The following is a 21,489-nucleotide window of genomic DNA, read 5'->3' as shown; positions in this document are numbered from 1 at the left end:
TCAGTGGCAGTGCCAGGAACAAAATCACACTTTTAATGCTAACTTTAAAATAGTGCAGCATGGAGTGCTAGGGACTCTAAAAAAACAGGATTACCTTTTGAGGTCTGGAGGATCAAGCACAAGCAGCAAAGAGAAGTCTGAATTTGTCTGCCCTGAATTTGTTTGATCTTCTGGATAAAAATTCTCCAAATCATCTGAGCTGTGCTTGGAGGCATTGAATACGGGTGGCTGCAGGGACCTGTTTACAGATTCCAGACTTAGAGCTTCCCAGTTTTTGCACAGCAGTAGCTCTTGCTTACTCCAGAGAAAGATCAGGCATAGCAGAGCTCTGTTCCACTACACTCTCACCGTCCCCTGCCCCCAGAATGCCCTGACACACCCGCCTCTTCTCTTTCCCTTTATGCTGAAACTGGAAGGGCATCAGCTGTATAAGGCAGCAGAGGTGCTTCCTTGAGAATTATGCTAATGGCTAGTGTCCCTATACAGAGGGAATTCTCCACTGGCTGTCTGCAGCCACTTTAAGGCCAAAGACTCTGGCATACTAACGTTCTTGCAATGACACAGTTGATATATGAAGTACCTATGTCCAGAATGTTTCATAGTGGTAACTGGATTTTGTAAAATGCCTGTCTGTACTGATGATGAGCAGCATATCTGTCATATTTTAGATTTAGAATAAACAAAGCACAAGCTCTAAGTGCTCTGCCAATAACTTAAAATTACAACACAAAAATGCAATACCATCAGTTCACCCTCCTACAAAACCATTGCCCATACTCAAATGCTGCCAGCTCCACACATGCGCCAGTACATCAAGCCACCCACCCCTATTCAAAAACCATGTTAAAAACCTGCAGGCCCCCCCCCCCACCCCACACACACACCTTTTTTTTCTTCACCATCAAGTCCCTGATTGAGCAAAGCACACACCTAACTCCCTTTGCTGAATCAGGGCAGATATCACTTTGCTCACATGAATTGATCCTCACAACACCCTTACCTGAGAATAGGCAGAGTCTGTTTTTTTCTTCACTCCTTAAAAAGGTGTTGGGGAGCACCTTTGAATAGCAAGTTAACAAACATGATAGTTATCTTGCTGTGAAATGCTAAATGGAGACAAAGCACTGTAGTGTGTACTCTGAGGTAGCTAGGTGAGGTCAGAAGGCCTGGGATTGACCTTGCCTAGTTTACTGCACAGTAAAACTCCTCTGTTTTTACAATGGGATAGCTAATGCACATTAATTATTCTGCAGTAAAAACACACTGTTTGGCAGTGAAGACAGACTAAGGCTATATGTACACAACCCCAGAGTCTAGTGCACATTGTTATCCACACCCCTGTAGTTGTAAGTGCTGAGCTGTAAACTCCCCGCTTCCTTCCCCGCCCACTTTGGACTCTGCAGGCACGAGGTTCCTAGTTTGCATTAACATAGTCCTGTTTGGTTTCAGAGTAGCAGCCGTGTTAGTCTGTATTCGCAAAAAGAAAAGGAGTACTTGTGGCACCTTAGAGACTAACCAATTTATTTGAGCATAAGCTTTCGTGAGCTTATGGGTTTCGTGAGGAAACCTTTTGAAGTGATAAACACCCATTTTTTCATGGTCTGTGTGTGCATCCTCACTGCATTTTCCACTTTTATGCATCCGATGAAGTGAGCTGTAGCTCACGAAAGCTTATGCTCAAATAAATTGGTTAGTCTCTAAGGTGCCACAAGTACTCCTTTTCTTCATAGTCCTGCTTGAAGAGGATTGCACTAACATGGACTAGAAACCACTTAGTTTGTGCCCACGGCGTCCACACGGGGGAGCTGGAGCTCAGTACTTTGGTGTACACTGCTACTCAGACCCTGTCAGCCAGAACTGCAGGGCAGTGTTATCAAGCTCGAAGCTTTACCAGAAATCAAAAAAGTAGTCAGCATCAGAGGCTGAATTAAAACCCAAGAATTGCTGCTTCCCGGTCCTGTGTCCAAACTACCAGCCTGCACCTGTGTGACAAACACTGCATTGACATGAATGGTTAAAGTGACTTTTATGGTGTCTTTTCTGTCAACCCAGTGGAAACTGCTCCCTCCTGTGACACAGAAAACAATCTGACATTATTGCAACTGGGCGGGTGAACCTTCAACATTTCCTGTTCTGTCCCTTTAGCTCTCATTCAGTTCAGAATGGCATTTGTGTCTAACACATGAACACTTCCAATGAAGTATTGTTGCCTTGAGATTCTTGTTTGGTTATACTTGAGTTTCCAGTTGCTGCCTTTGCCTCCTATTTGGGTCTTTGCAAGCATAGGACCATTTAAAAGTATTCTGCAAAAGAAGAGAAATTGGGCTTTTGTCCTTTTTGCTTCCTCATGATGAAGATGACCTGAAGAGTTTTTTTGTAATGTCTTAAAAAAAAACAACAACAACAACAAAAAACTGTTTAAAAGAGGACTATTAAAGTGGCAAAGTCAAGCAATCAGATTAGGAAATGTCAGAATTAAGGTTCCTGTACAACTATAATTCCCCCCCACCCACACCCCCGTGCGTATGCATTATGATACAGTCTTTAGTTACATGGTCACATAATTTCCCTCAGGACTCCTGCCTTATTCAGTGAATTAAACATTTCTTATTTAACACACACCATCCAAACCCTGCTCTGAACACACAATTATTTCTACCTGGGTATTTCTTTGGTGCTCTCACCATAGTATGAGTGTTTCATACACACTAATGAATCTATTTTCACAACATCCTGATGAGGTGAAGTGGTATTATTATCCCTATTTTATTGCTGGGTAACTAAGACACACAGATTAAGGCTAAAACTGTCTTGTTCCCACTAATTTTGGGTGCCCAGTTTGAGATACCTAGGCCCTGATTTGTTTTCAGAGGACTTAGCATTTTATGGCGGTTTGTGTTCACAGCATTCATTCAGAACTAGTGAAACTGATATCCCATAAGACAATATTCTGGTATTGGGAACTGTATCTTTAAGTGGTTTAGCTTCCCAGGGTGGGAACTTGGGGCAGACTACTACAGAAGCCTATGTTCTGTTATAGAGAAGCTGTTGGAACTGGTCAATGAATAAAGAGGATCTTTCAAGCGCCTTGGAGTGATTACTGAACACCACAGTACGGATTTGTGTGGGCGAAATGGGTACTTGGGTACAAAATTATCCATTTTTGTTTCTCCAGATATAGTTGCATGCAAAATTAGCTGTTTGGGCTTACACTAGTTTAGTGACTAAGTGCACATGTACCACTGACCTCTGGAATAGCAGACCTGCTATTTGCCTATATTTGCCTATATTACCTGCAGTGTAAAGGCTGCAGTCTCTAGATGACACAAGCTCTAGTAGTACGTCTACAGAATAGTACAGCCTTAAGTTGAAGAAGTAGAAACCTGTGGTTTTGGAAGCAAAGGTCCTGGGTACTAGTCAGAGTGCCATAAAAGTGCTGTTTAACCTGTGTGCGGTGTCTAGACCATTGACTCTAGATGTACATATTTTGGGGGGTACAGCTGAGGTGCCTATCTTTGAAAATTTTGAGCAGAATAATAATTTTGCAGCGCCAACAGTCTGAGTCCCCATCCAAGAGTATCATGTCTCAAGTCTCAGGGAGGACTGGCTGGGAGTAGGTTGGTCTTGACATTTAGAGCATCTGTCATCAGGTAGAATGCAGACTCTAGTAGTAGGTGCAAATCTGGCGTCATTTACCCTGTGTATGCCCTGGGTCAGGAGTGAACATTAGCTAAGCCCTGACTGTATAACTGTTCCAAGCTCGCTCTCCCATCCTTCTAACTGAGTGTTATATTCATAGCAAGCCAAATTCCTCAGGAGTCCTAGGACTGGAGTGGGGAATATTAGAGAAAACAGGGAGAAAAGATCTGCTGGCAAATAAGCCCCTTATCCCAGCTTGCTTGCCTAAAATGGAAACTGTGTAAACATGAACTATCAATCTTGTGGCAGACTAAAAACCATGTGACTGTCAAACAACATGATGGAGATATGATTTTCTCTCTGATGCATCACCTCTCACATCATCCTGCTTTGAAATTCCTTGGAACTACACAGGAGCATAATTGAAGACAGAGACAGGTAATCTGTTTTCTCATCTATTTCCAGTGAATGATTAGTCATGGGCAGTGCCTGGCATTGATGCGGCCGCCAGTTGCCTGGTTGCGGGTTTGGTAGGAGAAGTTTTTGGTTTATTATGCCCCATGCAGGTTCCGGGGCAGCTGAGGAGGTAGTATGTGCTATTCAGCTTCCTGGGTTCATCAGCAAAACTAAGATTTTGTCATAGATATTTTTAGTAAAAGTCATGGAGTGGGCAATAAAGAAAAAATCATGAAAGTCACAACCTGTCCCTGACTTTTACTAAAAATATCTGTGACAAAATGGGGATCTGAGTGTAAGGGGACTGTTGGCCCCTTACTAAAATTCAGTGGGGTTTTTTGGTTGACTAGTTCCCAGTACCAAAAGAAAGGGGAAGGGGACAGTCCCCAAGGGGACTGGGGAGAGGCCAATGCTCCGGGTCAGCCTGATTGACAGGGCAGATCAATGAGGGAGTCAGGAGGCCAGAGACGTTCCATCCTCTGTGTGAGCTGGAATTGCCTGGGTCAGACAGAGTGGGACCGAGCTAAGAAGAGAGCAGGGGCCTGAGCTGAGTTGGGGAGCAGGGCCATGCCAGCCAGAGAGAACCAGAGAAGCAGCCCAGGGAGCAGGTCAGTGCTGGGAGCAGAGCCACAGAAGCAGCCCAGAGAGCAGACCTGGGCAGGGAGGAGAGCTGCAGCAATCAGAGCCAGAGGGGCCAGAAAAAGCAGCCAGGGGAGCTGGAGGCAGAGCATCAGCATCAGTGCTGAGGCAGAGTAGAGCTGGAGCTGGATGCCTGGCAACCCTACTTAGGATTGGGGGAGCATAAAGGAGGAGCGTAGAAGTGGTTTAAGGCCACCTTTGTGCTTCTCTCCTGCTGCATTATTGCACCAAACACCGCTCACCAAGAGGATCAGGGCCTTCAGTTAGTTTCACTTTTCCAACTGTACAGCAGCCATGTTTTGTTGTTATTGTATAGTAGTTCTATTCCCTCTCTTCTCTTCTCCCTTTTCCCCTCTTTCATTTATTAATTATCTGGAAAAGGAGGTGACAACTGAGGTGGCAAAAATTTACAAAAGATACAAAATCTTCTAGGTTAGTCAATACTGCAGAGGAGTGTAGAGAGCTTCAGAAGACCCCCAACCAGTTAGGTGAATGGGCAGTGTGACAGCAGATGAAATCCTTTGATGAATATAAGGTAATAACATACTGGAAGGAATCATTTGAACTACTCATACACCTCAGTGGGTTCTAGATTAGCTGTAGTCAGTTTAAGGAAAATCTCCAGTGAACGTGCAGCAGCAGACAAAAAAAATTGAAAACGTAATACCAAAATCAATGGTATGACTTCACCTGGAATACTGTGTGCAGTTCTGTTCACCCTGTCTCAGAAGGGTAAAGAAGAAATTAAGGGAGTTACAGAGACAAGCAAATGAGACATGGAGTCAGATTACGGCATGAGGACAGAATATAAAGATGGGGACTGTTTTGTTCAGAGAAGAGATGAATAAGGAGAGAAGTGACAGATGTGTTCAAAATAACAAATAGAGAAGGTACTTCCCATTTCTCATAATACGTCAAGGGAACATTTAGTGAAACCAAAACACACTAAAGAAAACACCATTTTACATAGTGCACACTAGCCTATGGCTAACTCACAGCCACAAGATCTCATTGAGGCTAATAGCAGAATTTATAAAAGGATTTGATGTGTATGGATAATGGGAACATCCACAGCAACGCTAGATAGGATTATTTTTAAAAGGAATACAAACCCTGAGGCTTCAGGGCATAAACCAACCTTTTAATGATGGGATTAAGAAGAAAAAAATCTACTATGAGCAGGTTATAACATAATTTTCCATCGGGGTTTCTTGCACCTTCCTCTGAAGATTATGATACTGGCATTGTTGGAAACAAAACACAGTACTTTAAAGAACTCTGATCTGATTCAATATGACAGTATATTCCTGTATGCACGGTCCCATTGACTTCAATGTGATTACTCATGTGGGTAAAGGTATTCACACACGTTTCCAGAATCAGACCCAAATCTTGTAAGTATTGTTTGGAGCTCTTTGAAACCTTTTTATGGGTAGAGTTAAAACCTTGCTGAGATTGAAGGGTGTGAACTAACTCTTCAGTTAATGTAACTGTCAGGATCAGTTAATCAGAATCCCTCCACCTTTGGCTATGTCTACACTACGGACCTTACAGCAGCACAGCTGTAGTGGTAAAAAACGCCTCCCGCGTAGCTGCTGTTTGCCAGCAGGAGAGAGCTCTCCTGCTGGCATAATTAAACCACCCTCAATGGGTGGCCGGCATTATCTATGTCAGCAGGAGAGCCTCTCCTGTTGACATAGTGCTATCCACACCAGCACTGTTGCTGGTGAAACTTATGTTAGTCAGGGGGGTGTTTTTTTCACACGCCGACTCACAGAATTTTACCAACAAAAGTTTCACTGGCAAATCCAATACATCCAATAAGATACCAGATTCTAGTCCCAAAGTCTACTTGGGAGTAGAAAATCCGCAGGGTCCCAAACTTTGACTAGCTGCTCAGGTGAAAAAGGGGCAACAGTATTGTCCCACCACTACCAAACTGAAGCCACTAACCAAAAGTTAACATGTCTGACTGAACTTCCTCTTTCTAGTGCCACTAACCAAGCACAGAGGTTCTGCTTTACATTTGTCATTCATCTGTGGTGAGTGTGTGTGTGGGTGGAGTGGATAACAAAGAAAAGAGAAACGGATGACTTTGTGTACAAAACATACATCCTACGTAGGCTGTAATTAGAGGGCGGCAGCTATGTTTAGACCCAAATTACAAAAATGGTCCAAAAATAGATAGAAGTGTTACTTCAAACATTACGAGTAAGATGTTGTGGGCAAGTCAAACCCAGGCCATTGCTATTTTTAAAGTGTGTCTGTGGGCTGACAGACTTAGATGAATTAATTCACTTTTGAGAGTGAAGAAAAATATGAAAAGCAAATGAAAAGAGGTTTGGGGGTGGTTGTTATTAAAGGAAATGAAAAAGTGAATGGAACATATTAGTAAAGCTCAAATGCAGTGGCTTAGGGCTTAGCTCTTCACTGGCACACTCTAAAAAAAACCACCTGCATGAGGGGCGCAGCTCCCAGCACTGGTGCACTGTCTACACTGGCATGTTACAGCGCTGAAACTTGCAGTTCTCAGGGGTGTGTTTTTTTCACACCCCCGAGCAAGAAGTTTGCAGCGCTGTAAAGTGCCAATATAGACAAGCCCTTAGATTTTCAAAAGTGACTAATGACTTTTGATGACCAGTCTGAGATTTCTTAAAAGGACCTGGACCCAAAACTATAAACACTCTTGAATATAAGAAAAGGAGTACTTGTGGCACCTTAGAGACTAACCAATTTATTTGAGCATGAGCTTTCGTGAGCTACAGCTCACTTCATCGGATGCATACCGTGGAAACTGCAGCAGACTTTATATATACACAGAGAATATGATCTCTGTGTATATATAAAGTCTGCTGCAGTTTCCACGGTATGCATCCGATGAAGTGAGCTGTAGCTCACGAAAGCTCATGCTCAAATAAATTGGTTAGTCTCTAAGGTGCCACAAGTACTCCTTTTCTTTTTGCGAATACAGACTAACACGGCTGTTACTCTGAAACTCTTGAATATGTACACTAGATCTTTAGAAGGGAGATGTGTCTCATGGCAGTAAGCATGTTAATGTACCCCTGCAGGGATATCTGTGTGAGCATTAGAGGACAGAACATGGCCTTTATATTTAAATGTCAAAAAAGATCAGTGTTCAGTCGCTTCCATTGTACATTGTATTTGCTTTCCCACACTTCTGATTACAAATGAGTTTTGTCACAACAATTCATCTTTCCTAATAGCATACTGAACAAGCCATATGACAGGGACTTGCTTAGTGTCTGACTAAAGTTAGTGGAACGAGTCCAGTTCATTTCAGTGAGATTTGGATCAGGGCCCACAGGGTCAGCTTTGAGGGTGGAATTTCATCTTGGTGAAGGCAGTGTTCATCAAGACCAAGTTAACAGACTATCAGCCCTTCAGTTTACAGTGGGGAAGACAGTATGTTAGGGTACTTCCATGCTATAGAGCAGTGGTTTTCAAACTTTTTTTTTCACGGACCACTTGAAAATTGATGAGGATCTCAGCAGACCACTTAACGATCTTTCCAAATGTTGTTTGTATTGTTAGCTAACTATTGTAAAGTGCTTTGGATACAAGCTCTATATTAAAAATAACAATAATTAACGTTTTTTTGTTCTACAAATAAAAGCACACTACTCATATTTCAATATCAGTAGTCTTACCTTTCTAATGTGATAGAAATTATCGCCCTCTCTCCCCCACCGTGGCAGCCCCGGAGCGGGGCTGGGAAGGAGGGGGGTCTCTCCTTCTCTCCCGCCCCACGTCAGCCCCCGAGCTGGGGCTAGGAGGGCTGGGGGGTCTCTCCCCAGCAGCCACAGCCCTGGAGCTGGGGAAAGTCGCCTCTTTCTCTGGCTGCCACAGCCCTGCATGTCCCAAATTCCCCCCATCCCCTCTTCTCACCCCACTGGCCCCTCCCACCTACCCCTCTATTCCCCCCAAGGCCACCACCTCACCTTACATGTGCGTCTTCTCCAGGGTCCAGGCACCTAATTTTTGGAGCCATGCCTGTGCGGCTCCACTAATTAGGTGGGTGGCCCTTCATTCTCTTGTGTGCAGCCGCCCAGGCACACCTCTAAGAGGGAACTATCTGCGGACCACCTGAATGGAGCTCATGGACCACAGTTTGAGAACTTCTGCTATAGAGCCTAAATGCTCAGATACTGTGTGCACCTCCCAACCTCTGACACATAAGCTGAACTGCTGTGAACCTCCTCTCAAGATGCCTGCCCAGAGGATGTCTGAAATTAGTCTGCAGACAAGTCATAATTTCTGACAGACAGTGATGTTTAATAATGTGTGTATTACTCATGAGGAATACACAACTAGCCAACACATTTCAAAACCAAAATGTTTCTGCCTGTGCTGTGTGATAAGAAATATTTTTTAAAGGTGCTAATTAACATGTACACACCTCATTTTCCCTATGTGGACAAAGTCAGAGTAGTCTCACTGAGGGGTAGTGCATGGCTTGAAAGAGTATAGAAGGTACAATCTCAGACACTATGGTTATGGGAATCAATAAATACCTAGGCACTAATGGTATCTGTATACCAGTCATGGACCAGTCATTCTGTGGGTGGAACTGACAATGCATTGACATCCAAAAATGTCAGAATAGTGGGCCCTGTGTAACTGAATGCACTCCTGTATTCACACCCTGCACATTATTCTAGTAATCTTTGTATAAAATGTGACTCGTGAGGTATCATTTAAATCCCCCCAGGAAATGTTAAAGGAGCCTGTTCAAACTCACATAGCCCCGATTACACACAACTAGTCAAGCAGGTCTTAAACAAAGGGATGTGTGGCTACCTCAATTTCTATATAAGCTGTAAACAGAGTCCTCAGACAGGAAGAGAGAAAAGACAAAGAATCTGCATCTCAGCGCACACAGGTGAAAGAAAATAGCATGAAGCATCTTTCCTCACCAGACTTAATATCTCCTTGCTCTCAACTGAAAAGAACTTTGGGGGGACTGAGCTATAAAAGTGAGGGGCAAACATCCCAAGTTATCTCTTTCTCTGTCAATCTCCCTCTTTGCACCTCAGAAGACAAAGGAAACAGCCATTAGACTTTGGGGGGAGGGGGCCTGACCTGAAAAGTTTTTGGTCACTAATGGTGTTAGAAGAATGTGGTAAGGACTTTACCTTGGGTATTGGGTATTGGGTACTGTGTTGGGTATTGTTCCCTTAATGAGATAATGGACCTAATATCCTTGGACTGTTCAGGAGAGGGCTGCACAGTACAGAACATACTTCTGGGTGTCTGGGACAGGGAGTGTGTTGGGGTCACCCTGCAGAAGTAACCCAGGCTGTTAAAAGCCAGAGTGTAACCTAAGTGTGGCTGGCAGGCTGCAGTTATACACAGATACCCAGGGTATGACTTGCATGCTGAAAGGCTGTCTGAGCAGCCCAGGTGACAGCTGCAGCAGCAAAGCATCGTAACTAGGGCTTTCAATTAATCGCAGTAAATTCACATGATTAACTCAAAAAAATTAAACGTGATTAAAAAAAGTAATTGCAATTAATCGCAGTTTTAATCTCACAGTTAAACAATAAAATACCAATTGAAATGTATTAAATATCTTGGATGTTTTTCTACATTTTCATATATATTGCATTCTGTGTTGTAATTGAAATCAAAGTGTATAATATTTTTATTACAAATATTTTCACTGTAAAAAATAAATGAAATAGTATTTTTCAATTCACCTCATACAAGTACTGTAGTGCAATCTCTTTGTCTCTTTGCATGGCACTTTTGTAGCCAGCATTGCAAAGTATGTATGTGCCAGATATGCTAAACATTCGTATGCCCCTTCATGCTTCAGCCTCCATTCTAGAGGACATGCTTCCATGCTGATGACGCTCGTTAAAAAAAAATGCATTAGTTAAATTTATGACTGAATTCCTTGGGGGAGAATTGTATGTCCCCTGCTCTGTTTTACTTGCATTCTGTCATATATTTCATGTTATAGCAGTCTCGGATGATGACCTAGCACATGTTGTTCATTTTAAGAACACTTTCACTGCAGATTTGACAAAATGTGAAGAAGGAACCAATGTGAGATTTCTAAAGATAGCTACAACACTCGACCCAAGATTTAAGAATCTGAAGTGCCTTTCAAAATCTGAGAGGGACGAGGTGTGGAGCATGCTTTCAGAAGTCTTAAAAGAGCAACACTCCAATATGGAAACTACAGAACCTGAACCACCAAAAAAGAAAATCATCCTTCTGCTGGTGGCATCTGACTCAGATAATGAAAATGAGCAAGCGTGGGTCCTCACTGCTTTCAATTGTTATCAAGCAGAACCTGTCATCAGCATGGACGCATATCCTCTGGAATGGTGGTTGAAGCATGAAGGGACATATGAATCTTTAGCGTATCTGGCACGTAAATATCTTGCAACGTTGGCTACAATAGTGCCATGAGAATGCCTGTTCTCACTTTCAGGTGACATTGTAAACAAGAAGCGGGCAGCATTATCTCCTGAAAATGTAAACAAACTTGTTTGTCTGAGCGATTGGCTGAACAAGAAGTAGGACTGAGTGGACTTGCAGGCGCTAAAATTTTACATTGTTTTATTTTTGAATGCAGTTTTTTTTGTTCATAATTCTACATTTGTAAGTTCAACTTTTACTTGTATTAGGTGAATTAAAAACTACTATTTCTTTTCTTTTTTACAATGCAAATACTTCTAAATATAAAAAGATCACTGTACACTTTGTATTCTGTGTTGTAATTTAAATCAATATGTTTGAAAATGTAGAAAACATCTGAAAATATTTAAATAAATGATATTCTTTTATTGTTTAACAGTGCGATTAATTGCTTTTAATTTTTTTCATTGCTTGACAGCCCTAACTGTAACACACACAAGGTTGCAGGGCAGGTGTGAGACAGCCCCTCACCGGCCTGGATTGCACCCTGGAATGCCACAGCCTATTGGTCTGCGTTGGAGGAAATAATGAGGTAGATTTTTTTCTTTAATTATTCTCTTTTCCAAAGATACTTGTTTTCCAAAGTATCTCTTGCAGTTTGACTGAGATTTAAATACAGGTCTCCAGAGGTACAGAGCAGTGCAGTAATCCAGATTTAGTTTGATCTGGACTACATTGAAATATTGGTTAAACAGGAAAAATAGAAGGATTTTAAGAGCGACTAGAAGTTTGGGATAGGAATATACTTTATTTCCCCACCCCCACCGCCACGCACCTCCCACCCACCATACATGGCTCAGGATCTACCATAACAATGCTGTTATTATAGAATGGGCAAATGTCAGGATAGGAAGCTTGCCACTGTCTGGCTACAACTAAGAGGAAGAACTAAAGTCTCCTGTGCTCCCACTCCACTGTCTACCTGTCATCCATACTAAATGGTCTTGGCTGCAGAGGGAATAAGATTGGAAGAAGAGGGGGTTAAAAGAAACTTGAATTAATAAAGGAAGATTCTCATTAGGATTCTGCTGACTCTCAAATGTTCTGATGTTTGTTTTGTTTGGCTTTTCTATTTGTAGCATGGCATAAACCCCTCCAGTTTGAATTTCAATTGATTCCTTTTGGACAGGCCAGGCTGCATTTTAACTGCTAGAAGACTGAAGGCCAGACTCTAATCTCAGCTGTGTTGGTGTAAATCAGGAGTAACTCCACTGAAGTCAATGAAGTTAATTTGGATTTATACCAACAAAAATGAGATCAGATTCTGGCCCTAACTTTTGCAAATGTATGTCTTAAGCTATGTCGCATTTAAAAAAAACAAACCAACAATTTTGCTATCTTTTTCCAGGGAATTTAGTGTCCCGCAAAAAGTACTGGATTGATAACCCTGGAGACCAAAGTCTTTCATGTACAGAATGCATACAGCACTAGAAGCAGCAGCGCAAGCTTCCCCACACTGCCCTGCCAATGTGCTTCAAACCTGACATGAAAGAATCATTTGTAAGGATAAAAGGGTAGTTCAGTCTCCATACACAATCAAGCCCCAGCCATAAAGAGCCAGAAACAAGGACCATACAATATCTCTCCAGACTCTTCCTTCTGTCTTCTCTTAACTTCAGGGTTCTCTTGTCCTGACTTGTCAGTTTACTTGTTCTTTGATACAGTTCCACAATGTTCAGTTCTAGTCAGCATCCATTTCCTGTAGGAGTGTTTCTGGCCGCTGTGATGCTATAGTTGTTATTTATTTGAGCCTGGTTTCTTTGGATACCCAGATTATGATTCCATCAAGCAGTTTTATGTTTTGCTAATGATATGATGCTTCATGTTGTAGTGGATTAATCATAGTGAATCTCCCACATTTATTTCTGGATGATTTTCTCTATTAACTTCCTCCCATGCCTCCTCCTAAGATTTCCACCCCCCACTCCACCCCCAGTGTTCTCAGAGGATCCAGTCATTCACTGGATTTGGTTTGTGAGAGAGGGCAATTTATCCTGGACTCTGAAACTTCTGTAGCAGTTAACAGTGCTTATGAGAGTCTGTGATGGCTTTTGCATTGCTGATATGATTAGCTTGTAAGCTGGAAATATCACCTAAGGCAGGGGTAGGCAAACTACAACCCGCAGGCCGGATCCGGCCCATCAGGGCTTTGGATCCTGCCTGCAGGATGGCCACCCCCCGTGGCACTACAGGGCTAAGGCAGGCTTAGCTTGGGCAGTGGAAGACGTACATTTCTGGAGGAAACCCTGGGACTGGGAACTTGCTGGTATTGCTCTGCAGTGTAATTCATCAGTGGCGGGCCATAGCACTCATACAGTACAACTGGGGGTGACTTACATGCTGGAGGCTGTGTGTGAGCAGATGAGGAGTGAAAGCTCTCATAGCAAAGCAGGGTAAACGGCACCCCAGGTGGGGGAACTGAGGGGACACAACTGTTCAAGAATCCAGATCGTATTCTGGGTAATGTCACAGGGCAGAGCAGTGCACTCTTCAAAACGGCACCCCCCACCCAATACTGGACAATACTACATCTGGTTTTGTCTGAGTACGACACTTGGGACAAACCTGAGCAACAAGACTGTACAGTTTAATACCGGATGAGTTGCCTGCCTATGTATGGCATCGTTTGACAGGTGAGGCACAGGCAGCTGATTGAACAGTAAGTGAAAAGCAGGTGGCCTCCTGTCCTGTGGTGAAGGCTGCCATTGTGGATAGACTGGGACTGACTCTGGAGGTGTACTGGTGCTGTTTCAGATCAAACCATTCCCACAGGGGGCATGACTGTGGACTGTGGCTCAGATTATAGGACCTCACTACGTGAGGGTTATGCCCAGAGACTACTAGTTCCACAGGGAAAATCATGAAGGTCCTTTCCAGGGGAGCCCAGAGCTGCCTTAATGGGGGAGCCAGTCAAATGGTCAGAAGCCTTCTTTAAGGCTGAAGTAGCTGAGCATGAGCAGCCTGAACAGTGTGACAGACTAGTGGTGGCCCCCTGGGGAGACCAGACAAGAGGATAACCTGGTCTGGGGAGTCACCAAGAGGCTCTCAATGGAAGAAGAACCTCAATAGCTGAAAACAGGGTTGCATGGGAACTACCAGAGTGCTGTTCAGTCCCAACTATAGTGGAAGCGCTTCTGGGACAGCCAGGGAAACTGGGAAGTCCAGTGTTCCATATCAGATGCAGCAAGCCTGGGCATATTGGGTGAGTGCCCAATAATTTAGTGTGATTACCTGGGCTGCTGTTACAGCCAGGCTGGGGGTCTGGGGTTTACTCTGAATGATGCTGGGGCAGAGCCATACCTGGAACCAGTCAGACTGGGAGGAGTGCCAGTAGAAGGTCTTGGACTTAGGTTATGGATGCACCTTTATCTGGGAAAATGGGGTGTAGCAAAGAGGATGGATGGGCGCCTTCCCATACATGTCTCGCTGTGGACACGAAACAAGTGTCTACCTTATGACAGAGGCTGAGCTGGGGGCCCAGGGCTGGTGGCTAGGCTGACCTAAGATTTAGGTGTAGGCCTGGCCTGAGGCACATTGTTACTTGCACAGTGTCATGCAGGAAGTCTGTAACAGAGCTAGAAATTGACTCCCAATCTCCCAAGTCCCAGGTCAGTGCTTTAACCATAAGATCACCTTTTCTGTCTGGCAGAGGGCCAGGTTGCAGTGGAGCAAGGTAGCTGCCACATGCTTTGGTGGGGGAGGTGGGAGGCCACCAGTGCACCTCTGACTGGAATGATGGCCTGGCTAGGCTGACCAGAAGAGTGTTTATTGAATGCCTTCTCTCTGGAGCACTCAACTATAGAGATCCTAGTGGGAATTCATGCAGCTCCCTACTGCTAGAAGGAGCAGGGAGTGCAGCAGTAGAAACACTGCCTGGCCTCTGCAAGGGTAAATGCTTCCAGGGCATAAAGAGATTTGCTAGCATAGGGAGGGACGTGGGCACCTCTCTGTGACAACTTTAGTGACTCTCATCCCAACTCCTTGTGAGTTAGGAAAATTTGATTTGGCAGGTTTAAACCTTCAGTAATAGTGTGGATCTCTTTTACCAGAATGGCAGCAAAATGGCTCCTATTTAGGAAACTGAGGGCATGGCTACACTTGCAGGTGTAGAGCGCTTTGAGTTAAACCAGCCTTTGTAGAGCGCAGTAGGGAAAGCGCTGCAGTCTGACCACAATGACAGCTTTAAGTGCACTGGCATGGCCATATTTGCGGCACTTGCAGTGGCGTTGGGAGCGGTGCATTATGGGCAGCTATCCCAGCATGCAAGTGGCTGCAACGTGCTTTTCAAATGGGGTGGGTGGGTGGGTGAAGTGTGACAGGGAGTGTGTTGTGTGTATGTGGGGGGGAGAGAGAGTGGGGTTTTGGGGGGCTAAGAGCATGTCAGCATGCTGTCTTGTAAGTTGGGACAGCAGCAGACCCCCCATTGCTCCTCCCCCCCACCTCTCTCTCTCTCACACACAGCATTCCACACGAATGGTTGCTTTGTCTCGGAGCACATAAGCAGCCAGCTATCAGAAAGGGAGCTTTCAAAGGGCATTTCTGCATTCCTACAGCCGATTCCAAACAATGACAAGAGTGGCCACTTGACTTAAGGGGATTATGGGACGTTTCTGGAGGCGGATCAGAGCGCAGTAAAGCAACACCTCGTTCACACTGGCGCTGCAGCGCTCCAGTGAGGGCGCAGCAAACGTTATTCCACTTGCCGAGGTGGAGTACCAGCAGCGCTGTAGCCGTGGAGTCAGAGCACTCTATGTGCCTTGCCAGTGTGGACGGGTAGTGACCTAGTGCACCCAGAGCTCCTTTATTGTGCTGTAACTCGCAAGTGTAGCCAAGCCCTGAGACTGAAAGTGGCTGATTAGTCAACAAAGAACTAATGGAAACTGTGACAGGTTGGATCACAGAAACCCCTTTGGGGCTGCCAACTGATGTGCCACGACTACTTCTGCCCCTGCCTTCCTCACCAGCTTGGGACTCCAGAACCCTCCTGGTTGTGCCAGATATGCTTGCTGGTCACAAACACAGACCCAGGTCTGAACCACATCCCACAAACTGCAAGCTTAACTGCAAGCAGCTTAAGAAGTGTTCCTGTCTTTAGCACTCAGATGCCCAATTCTCAATGGGGTCCAAACTCCAAATAAATCTGTTTTACACTGTATAAAGCTTATACAGGGTAAATTCATAAATTGTTCTCCCTCTATAACACTGATAGAGAGATATGCACAGCTGTTTGCCCCCTGCCCAGGTATTAATACATACTCTGGGTTAAATAATAAGTAAAAAGTGATTTTTTTAATACAGAATAGATTGATTTAAGTGGTTCCAAGTAGTAGCAGACAGAACAAAGTGAATTACCAAGCAAAATAAAATAAAACACACAGCTCTATGCCTAATACAGTAAGAAAAGAGAATACAGATAAAACCTCACACTCAGGTGTTCCAGTAAGTTTCCTTTTACAGACTAGTCTGCTTCTAGTCTGGGTCCAGCAATCACTCATCCCCATGGTTACTGTTCTTTGTTCCAGTTTCTTTCAGGTATCCTTTGGAGGTGCAGAGGCTATCTCTGGAGCCAGCTGAAGACAAAATGGAGGGGTCTCCCAGGGGTTTAAATAGACTTTCTCTTGTGGGTGGACACCCCTCCCTCCCCCTGTGTAGAATCCAGCTACAAAATGGAGTTTTGGAGTCACCTGTGCAAGTCACATGTCCATGCATGACTGAGTTCCTTACCAGCCAAGCCACATTCCTGAGAAAGCTCAGATGTGGATTGGCATCTCCAAGTTCATTGTTGGCTTAAAGGCTTCTTGATTGGGCACTTACTGAGAATAGTCTTTTCTCAGGAAGCTGACCAACTGCTTCACTGAGGCTATTTAAAATTAAACAAGTATACAGCCAATATTCATAACTTGGAGTACAAAAATGACACATGCATACAAATAGGATGAATATATTCAGTAAATCATAACCTTTTCAGAGATATGTTACATGGCATATGTAGCATAAAATATGTTCCAATTATGTCATATATATACATTCATAAGCATATTTCCATAAAGCATTATGGGATGCAACATCACAGAAACATTGACACTATTAGAGAGATCATAGGCAACAAAGCTGCCATAGGGAGACTCTGCATGCTACAGATTCTTAATTCCGTGTGCCTATAAATACCTGTGCTCTGCCAGTCCCTCTGTTCCATTAAACCTTTATATGTAGTTAATCAACTCCCTAGTCCTCTGCCTGTCAGCGTTTCTACCAGCAAATTGGTAAGTGTGTGTATAGTGCACTTTGTATTTATACATACACATCCAGTAAAGAGGTGCACATGCTCTGAAGCCTTGCTGTGTCTGTGAAGTGTAATTAGGGGGAGCATTAAAAAGGGAACTGAGGACAGAAGAAAATGAAGTCTTTCTTCAGAGTTCACTTTCTTTGATCTTATACTGCTGTATGTTCTGTACTAGCTTTCAATCAAATCCTGCACTGCTTACTGAAGCCACCTCTACACTGGGTTTTAATTTTGGGTACAATTTTCAAACCCATTTTGGTGTCTTAGGAGCTTAATTCCAATTTATTTCCAGTGAGACTTGGGCTTCCATGTCATTTAGGCACTTCTGAAAATTTTACCCTCTAACCCTATGTAAATTTACACCAGTCCAGCTTGTCTGCACGAGGGCTGGATACTGATTGAAAGAGTGACTTGCACTGACGTGGCCCACCTGGTTTGAAATGGATGTGCAAGTCATCACTTCTTACATCTATGCAACCCATCTATAGTTGGAGTCTATCCTGGCGCAGCTACATCAATGTAGCTATACAGGGGCAAAATCCCCATTGTGATCAAGGCCCCAACACCCATTGACTTTGCAAGTGTCAGGATTTGCAGTACTTAATACTAGAGGATTTGAACCAGGTATCACACAAATGTAAAAGCTTGCTGGGCCAAGTTTTCTAAACAGGAAGATTAAGTTCTACGTGAACAACAGTGCTTATCTCTGCCCACGCAGTCACCAGGATTGCATGCACAAACCGGATGATTTTCATGTGAAAATGGTTGGTACTACGTAGCCTTTTATGTTTTTAGTCACCCAATTTGCACCAGTTAGGGTAGGCACACAACTGATTTCAAGGGAAGTTTTTCCTGAGTAAGCAGGGCAGAACTGGATGGAAATTAGGTGCAGCCCTGCTCCTGCATAGTGCTCAGTGGCTATCAAAGTCAATGGAAGCTAAGGCTGCTTCTACTTTTCAGGGCTGGACCTTATAGATTGATACATAGTGCATTGAAAATTGGAAGAAAAAAAAAAACAAGATTACAAACACCTGCATACAGTTTTTTCATTCTATGGGCCACTTTGTACAATAATGTCCATCTCCTCTGCCCACACAGAGACTGGTGGACTGGCTGCCTAATGCAGCCAGATTTCTCTCATAAAACCAGTCCCATAGCCTGTATTTTGAAACGTTTGTGTAAGGAAGAACTCTTGAAAATTATATTTATTGTAGGATTACAATACCTGTGTACAAAGATGTGCTGATGAAATATTGAAACAGTGGAATATAAAGCAGACTAGCAATGTTAGACATTACCAGCTGGTTTGCCTGCTGAGTATAAACCAAAGAAGAAAAGACAAAATGAAAGCTTCTACATCAAAGCTTATGATCAATTATGAATGATATTTTTATGAAAGTTTTGAACACAGGACAGGTTATGAAAAATTTACTTAACTGTCTTCAAAAAAATACATTTCAAAACAGATCTGATGGAAAATAAAGATACCCTATGACAGGTCATTGGAAATGTGAAAAGAAATCAAAGCCATCCCAGCTATACCTAGACTCATGTTAAAAATCATTATGAATGCTGGTGACACAAAGAATGAAGGGAAGAGAGGCCCAGGAAACTGAACCTTTACCGTAGTCGTGTGGGCCTGTTGTAATCCATTACAGGCAGGTTTCTAGGCAGAACTGGAGAGAACACTCCATCTCCAGGCAAGAAGAAATGTAGTCTATGATAATTTATTTGACAAAGGTATTCCCCCAAGGTCTGAGTTTGCTCTGTGATTGATTAGCTGAATTGGCAAGCTGTTAGCTAGGTAGAAGTACTGTAATTAAATATCAGTTGGATTTGTGGTTCATCATAGATGCTACTAGGATTGATACCAATGTAACAAACAGTGTTTACGTAATGGAAAGTAAGGCAGTGAGGGAATCCCCAACTGAATCCCCAGATGAGCCAGTATTAAAACTAGTGGGAGCCCTATTGTAGACAAAGGTTCCAGCAGGGAGAACCATTATTACTGTTTTAGTTAAACACAGTGGCAGAAATGATTACAGCTGCCAAAGCCTTGCCTACATTAGGGCTTGCTAGGGTGACCAGATGTCTCGATTTTATAGGGACTGTCCCGATTTTTGGGTCTTTTTCTTATATAGGCTCCTATTACCTCCCACCCCTGTCCCAATTTTTCACATTTGCTGTCTGGTCACCCTGGGGCTTGCACTGATTTTAACACTTTTCAATGAACTAAGTGGGGAATTTTTTAGTTTAATTACCTGAGGAGGGCTTCCAACTTTTCTGATTTTGTTTTTAATTTTTTTTAAACTGGACCCCCTGATCTGCTTCTTCTCCCCAGGCCCTGCCCCCTGCTCGCTGCTCTCCCCCCTCCCCCTTACTAGTCACTCAATCCTCTCCACATGCCACCCTCACCAGCAGGGCTCCTCCTGCTCCGGGGCTGGGATGGCACCTGCAGCCCCCGAAGCAGAGCCTGCCTGCCCAGGAGATGCAGGTAGGGGACGGCCCTGGCTGAGCAGGGGCTAGTGTGGGTTGATGACCCGGCACCTCCCTGCCTGCAGTAACCTGACTTTTGGTGTCCGGTCAGTATATGCAACCAGACGCTGTCAGGTTCCCCCTTTCGACTGGACTTTCTGGTAGAAAACTGGACACCTGGCAACCCTATATCGGAGTGATTGTAAAGATTTAAAAATCAAGATTCAAATAAGTGGCTATTTAGGAGAAATTAAGTGGAGGGGTTGGCTATTATTTAAAGCATCCCAAATGTTACTGAGATGATGAGTTCCACGGAAGTCAGTTGTTTGTATATTTATGTAAATGTTAGCAGTTATTCATGAAGGTAGACACACATGGGATACCACTTTGTATAACACAATTTTACTATCCTACTTACAGTTAAATACATGCCATGCTTAAAGAATTCAAAAATACTATTCAAGGATCTGATCTAATCCTGTACAAATAATATAACCTGGGCAAAATTCCTGAGAAGGCTGCAGACCATACACAAAACAAAAGAACAATTGTCCCTCTCAGATGCTATGACTGTGCATGGGGATCCTTTTCAGTACTCTTTCTTGGCAATCCTCTCTATTCCTGTCCCAAAGATGAGAGATATCACAGCAGGCCTGGGACCCAGTATAGCCACAATCTCATTGTTCAACCTACACACAACCCAGAAGTAATCTAAATACATAATCAGTCACATTTTTATATCACTTTTCTATCTGTGGATCTCGAAGTGTAACAACCATTAATTAATCTCACAATAACCCTATGAGGTATGGAAGTATTATTCCCATTTTACAGATGGGGAGATTGAGGCCTAGAAAGGTTAAGTAACTTGACCAAGGTCATGTAAAAAATTTGTGGCAGATCTAGTTAGAGTCCAGAACTTTCAGTCCCATATTGTAACCATATGATCATCTTCACCAGTGATCTATAATTAGTTTTTCTTTTAGCAATTCATGCTGTATTATGTTTTGTATTTTTACTTGTAATGATTAAAGCTGGTGTGATAATTTGTAAATATAATTTTAATTCAATAATGTAATGGTTGAATACTAGGTCCATTTATTGGATGTTGAATTGGGCAAGTAGAAAAACAAAATGAAGTGAAAGGCCCACTACTATAGTGGTTAGATGTTGTATTTTTCCCCTTTTTTTTATACTGGTGCATAATATTTATTTTGTACTACATTGATTTAGTGTTATTTTGTCTTATTTTAAAATAAATGCTTTTTCAAAGTAATTTTAACCCCCATGCAAAGAATAGTTCCTGCACACAGTTTTATAACTGGCTGCATTCTGTGACATGGAAAAATATTTTAGATCCCTTCATATACTAATGTGAAAGTGAGACTAAAGTTCCAATCCTGCTTGTAGTCAAATCAATGGCTAAACTACCATGACTTCAGTGAGAGCAAGACCTGGCACTAGTACACTGGCCAACAACATTATTGCTTATAGGAATGACACTTTTTGGCTTGAAAAGCTAAATTAACTATTATTAGAATATATGA

The sequence above is a fragment of the Eretmochelys imbricata genome, chromosome 4 (assembly GCF_965152235.1).
Source record: "Eretmochelys imbricata isolate rEreImb1 chromosome 4, rEreImb1.hap1, whole genome shotgun sequence".
Lineage (NCBI taxonomy): Eukaryota > Metazoa > Chordata > Testudines > Cheloniidae > Eretmochelys > Eretmochelys imbricata.
This window is presented reverse-complemented; position numbering follows the sequence as displayed.